Source organism: Manacus candei, unplaced genomic scaffold, assembly GCF_025592945.1.
Source record: "Manacus candei isolate 608988 ecotype Guabito, Panama unplaced genomic scaffold, ASM2559294v1 h1tg000063l, whole genome shotgun sequence".
NCBI lineage: Eukaryota > Metazoa > Chordata > Aves > Passeriformes > Pipridae > Manacus > Manacus candei.
In genome coordinates this window covers 3,312,757-3,318,756 of record NW_026138111.1, presented here as the reverse complement: position 1 = coordinate 3,318,756, position 6,000 = coordinate 3,312,757, and positions in this window count along the sequence as shown.

Below are 6,000 nucleotides of genomic sequence, written 5' to 3'. Positions count from 1 at the left end.
AATATCCCCACTTTGTGTCTGTTTTGCCTGTGATCGTGATTGGCAAGTGACCTCTCCCAATCCTTATCTCAACTCATGAACCCTTTGTCATATTTTCTCTTCTCTGTCTAGTTGCACAGGAGAGTGAGAGAGCGGCTTTAGAGAGTACCTGGTGTTCAGCCAGGGTCAACCACTACAGCCAGTGAGCCACAGAGGTTCCTCAGGGGCCAGAGAAATTTTCTGAGCTCAAGGTAGTTTTCTAAACAACATCACTTTAACCTTTGCAGAAGAATTTACTTTAACCTAGAGAAAACTACTTAGGATAATTTAGGCTGACAGGTATGGAAAATCTAATAATAGGGATTTAAAACAGAACATTGCCACAAATTTGGATGAATAAAAATAGGACAGTCTTTTCTTAGCACTTTCAGCAACACAGAGACCATTAGCAGAATAAGAGCACTGTTATGGCCTATTAACAGACACTGTGGTGGAAAAAGCTTTCTGGTGAGAAGCTTCATTATTTTATGTTACAGGGTAGTGGTTGTTGTGTGAAAAACTGTTGCAGTCATCCTAACTCTGTATTTATTGTCCTTGTACAAATTGTGCTTTACAGCTATAGCAGAATTATTAACCCTGGTTTACTAAGAGGTTTCTTTCATTTTTTGTTTGCCAAAATATAGCTTGATATTTCAAAACAAAGTATTATTGACATTTTAAAAGCATACAGGTAATTCAGCGACTGCTTTTCATGCTGCTTGAGTCAATTTGTTGGCAGAGTTGAAAGGACCCTCTGGCCTGTGTTGTGTGTACCTGCAGTTTTTGTTTTCTTGAAGAAAGTAGTTGAACAGATGTCTTTCCAAAAAAAATCTTTGGTCAAATTGTCTTTAAAAATAGCCAGTTTTTGTGGCTAATATGAAACACCTTGGCTTGAATGGCTTGAAACAAGCATCAGTTCTCTGAGAAGCAAACCTTTTCATTTTGCTAAAATGGTGACATATGCAAAGCAAGTATTAGCTTTTAAAAGTCTTCTTCAGTTATCTTATATGCAGAGATTTAGATTATTCCCAATAAAGTAATCAGTATAAATATAGCTTCTCTTAACTTCTGCAACTCTGATATAACTCTCCTTCTTTAATGGATACTCTGTTTTAGAAGAGAAAATGTGCATAGTTAATTCCTGTGGTTGTGGGCTTTATGTATATAACCTACAACACTTCCATTAAAGCCTCAAAATGCAATTTTCTCCTCACAATCATTGAGCAATCTTCTGTGTGGACTTAATGGGGCCAAATAAAGCCAGGAACCCAGAATGCCTGCTTGGGAGGGTAATCTGCTTTCCTTGGGGTACTTTCCCTTTGTTCCCCTGTGGAAGGTTGGCAGGGACACAGTAAAGGCCTCAGACAGCTGTGGGTGACAACAGCCTGTAGGAGCAAATACTCCAGGGTGAAGCACTTCTTCAGTCTGGGTTTTTGTTGGTGTCTCAAAACCTGTAAAGGAACGAACAGAGATTCTCCAAACAGCTGTGGAAATGCTGCCATATGTAAGAAAAGAGCAGGGCATGCCAAGGGAGGAGACTTATTTGTGACTTCCCAGACTGGACATCACTTTGCATTCCCACATGGAGGTAGCAGCTTCATCAAGGAGATGCTAGTTCCACGGGCTTTTGTAATTTCTTATTCAGATGTGATAAATCATAACTGGAAAAATGTATCAAAAAGCTCACCATAGCTATCCTGGCAATGTACAAAACAGAGCAGAGCTCTAGCTCAAGGCCTGATGAGCCATGGTTACTGCCGCAAGGGGGAAAAACTATTCATGAGGACTGTGGTAAGGGAATAGGCCCCTTTGGGAGGGCATCCAGAGCAGCTGCGAGTTCAGATTCATCATATGGCTCTGCTGGTCTAACAGTTCTCCACAGCTGGTGCTCAGCCTTCAGCCTTTGTCCACACATGTGGCATCAATGCTGCTGTGTCTCCGATCCCATGTAGTGTGGCACTGATGGGTGCAGTCCCATGGCATCTCGATGCAGTGGCCTGAGCTGGGTACTGCTAAACAGGGTTTGTCAATATCCTCATCTCAATAAAAGGGTGAAGCCAGCTTGGGGTTCACCCTGGAGGTCTAGCTGGGAGGGTAGAAGAGGGAGAGAGGTCAGAGGCAGCCCTGGAGACTAGTCTGCAACACCCTGTGAAGGCTGGAAAAGCTCTTTTGCTTTCTTTTCCTCATTTATCTTCGGTTGTTTATTCCTGAGCATATTCCTTTTCTTTTTTTTTCTTTCTAGTCCTCTCCACTATGCTTTTATGTGCAATAATCCATTTTTTTTCTCTTGAATTTAGAGATAATAACTATTTCTGATTAATAGGCCAGCAAAACAATTAAAAATTTCAAGCACTTGTGTTTATTGATGTGAGAAGGTTCCTAGAAACAGCCTTGTCCTGTTTTACTGCATGAACTCACTAAGTAAATGAGACATGAGTAAACATGAGACTGCAACAGGGTATGTGACAGATTTCTTATATTGCCAGTCATATTGCCAGCTTGGAAATGTCAGGTCCTTAGGAAATAATGTGAAATGTATTTTGAATGTGTATAGCTTGACTAACACTTAGAAAATCAGACTGATATTTTAAACAAATCCACTCTATCTTTTTTGCCTTTAGTGTTTATTACTACTATCAGCAATGCTGTGCCTGTCAGGGAGATAATATTTGAGTTGAAACTGCATTTCTTGTTTAAGGTGGAAAATGCAAAGACTTCGAACACCTGACTTGCACACAAGAGGTGAAGGGCACTGTGGGGTGCTGTGACTGTTAGAAAGTAAATTATAAATAGACTTGACATCCTTTTGAATTATGGAAAAGCTCATTAAAAATAATTATTAAATACAAGTTTAAAACTAGTCATTTGCTTCAGGATGCAAGATGTGGAGGAGCAGCCAGCCAGTGGGATGTGGAGGTGAGGAGGGTGGGGGATAGGGTGGCCTCCCTCTCCTGACACACCTGAGCTCTATAGCATATTCCTCTGCTGCCCTTAGCTCTCTCCTGATCATATTTATTAAAAAACCCTTCTCTTATTTGATCGTAAACTTGCAATTTATTCTGTTTTTATTATTCAGTGCTACATTCTCCCAATATGTAGAAACTCCAAAAATGCAGTCTTTGCCTTGAGAAATGAGATATGCTTGAAGAAATGAGAGAGAAACGAAAGAGGGGAGAGAGAAACGTAGCAAGATTGTTTTGCTTTTCAGAACCTTAGATTTCATTTAAGGTTTTGGCCATGGATGGGATTTGTCTCAGTACATTTTAATTGCCTAAAGTACAGGCATCTGCCCTAAGCTAGGGGATTGGGCTGCCCATAACCAAAGGAAAGCAGCAGATACCTCTGAAAGGGAATTTATCCCTGTAAGGTAAGTGTCTAAAGAAGGTGGTAGGATGGACTCTGTAGGGATTCCTGTCTTTCTCCATTGACACAAAGGAAGCCCAGGTGATTTTTTTTTAGATTAAATACTTATTTTTCACATGGCAACAGTAATCCTAGGCTCGAATAATTTTATTTCTTATTGAAAATTTCAAGTGGTGTCTCTACTCCTGCTGGTTGGTGTCTGTGAAGGGAACATACGTTGCTGTGCTAGCGATTCCCGTCCTTTGTGTGTATTACGGATATGCCTTGGGCCTAAGAAATTACAACCTTCAGACCTGTGATGACTTGAAAAATCACACACCAGTGCTATCTACCCTCCAGCCAGCATGGGACGAGTGATGCCTTATAAATCCAGATCCTTTAAAAGTGGAGATATTTAAAGAAGCAAGCAAGAAGTTTCTTAATCCCTGCCTCAAGCAGTTTAAAACCTCCTTCTTGCTTGGGGTCCTACATAAATCAGAACACAGGACTGGCTATATTCTGCAAATAAATCTTGCTTGATATTTACTTCTCACATAACTTCTCTGTAACAAATTCTGAATTCCCTACCATATATGCTAATAAAATGTCACCCGTTTTATAATTTAGTAGCATCATAATAATAATAGTTTCTTCAGTTGTATTTCACTCTTTCAGGGAGTGTTTGACATACTGCTTACACATAAAAAGTAAATTTAATATCTTAATATAATTTAGTCTTACATTTCTTAATACTGAAACCCACTAAGTATGAGCCATCTGTACAGTAAGTAATCATGCATGAGTGAAAACCAAATGCAGGTTAAATTAGCCTGAAAAATGTCTCTCACAAGTAATTTTCACATGCATTTGAGGAAAATAATTTCAAAAAATCCAAGTGTAAGAATTATTTCTGCTACAGTGAACAATCAAAGTGATGGCAGAGGACACTTAGCACTGAGCATTGCAATAGGATTAAAGAACACATACCTTTTTTCCCCAAAAGAATAGGAACTGCCAAAACAAAAGCAATTATTAACATATTTTACACATATAGAAAACCTTCTGTTTAAGGATGTGATGATACTTACAAGCAGTCGGAGGAGAACCAATAACAAATATATCACAACCAAAAATGTGTATCAAGACAACTTGCCATTCTGGAAACTGGAATCACAGTGCCACAGGTTTCAACAAAGACACCAAAAAACAGTGGCCAGTTCCATGCATGAGTTGGTGAACACTGTTTTGGAGCTCCTTCATCACCGCATTTCCCACAACTGTGCTGTGCCCCACACATCACCCTGCACTGTGCTTGCTGCCAGGGACATTTACAGGCAAAGCTTGTGCTGAAATGCAAAGTTGTAGCTCATGTTGCCATGTTGTCTTTACCTTTAAATTGAGAAAACCGTAGTGCTCACAGCAATTATCCAGAGCTTGAACTAATTCAAAGTTGTTCCGATACGTCCACATGAGTGTGATGACACCTGTCTGGTGGGCATGTTTACAGTCACCTCAGAACCCCAAATCAGCCCTGCCAGACGATTCACACCCCTATTGCAAGAGATCATCCTTTCTAGCCCATGTTCAGATACCACAGTGCCACTAGACTTCTGATGTTGAGTAGATGTAAAGACTTCGATGTTTGGTTTCAAACCAGACTAACTGAACATATGTTTAATTAAACAACAGGTAAAGGGTTGTGTGCCAGCACTTTAGGAATCCCAGCCTTCTGTTTTCAATTGCATGAACTTTTTCTGCCATGAACTTAACCTGTCACAATTGTCTTTCAGTGAACATATTTGCTGATGCCAGAAGCAGAAAGAGTTCACAAATCAAGCTTTTGACAGGTTGCAGGCTGGGTCTCATTCTCACCTACACCTTGGTGCCTCGGGGGACGCGCTGTCTCCTCCAGCTGAAGTGCACTGGTTTGCCTTTGCTTGCTTCCCTCAGTCAATTGTGCTCATTTCCAGCCGCAACACTTGGCTGCCTGGAACCCAGGTAAGATCTTTTAATTTTCCTGCTAAGCATGGAACTAAAGTATGTTGGGGTTTTGCTGGTCCTTGTTTCTCTGTTAAAGGGAGTCATGTTTAAAGAGTATCATCGGTATTGAATGTCACAGTGTTAGGGTAGGAATTGGGATGTGTATCTGCCAAGATCACTCTTACCATGGATACCTATATTTCACTACAGTGCTGTCGCAGTGGTTGCAGCTTAAATTGTCTCTGAGTCTGTCCATTATTCTGACAGAGTATAAAATTTAAAGTCCAACACAGCAGTTTGCTCAATTTTGCCTCAGACAGTGGATCTGTGGCCAGCTCTCTGTGTAGCCAGGGAGCCAGTCACAGCTGCATGGATGCTCACCAGCATCATCTTCCTGTCACATGCCAGGCTCTCTGCAGTTTTGGCAGTGAGAGTAGCTGAAGCAGCATGAAAGCCTGGCAACCCTTGATAGCTTTCCCTACCTGTGGTTGCTGAACTACTCATCTAGGTATGGCTGTTGTGTTGTGTGCTGTATAGAGCTGTGTGAACCAAGCCCACACAGAGCCAGTAACAACTGAAATGCTTTGACTGCCCTCGCTTATGTTCTGCCTGCTCTGGGGGGATATTTCATCTTAGTTCAGAGGAACAAGAACTGAACTG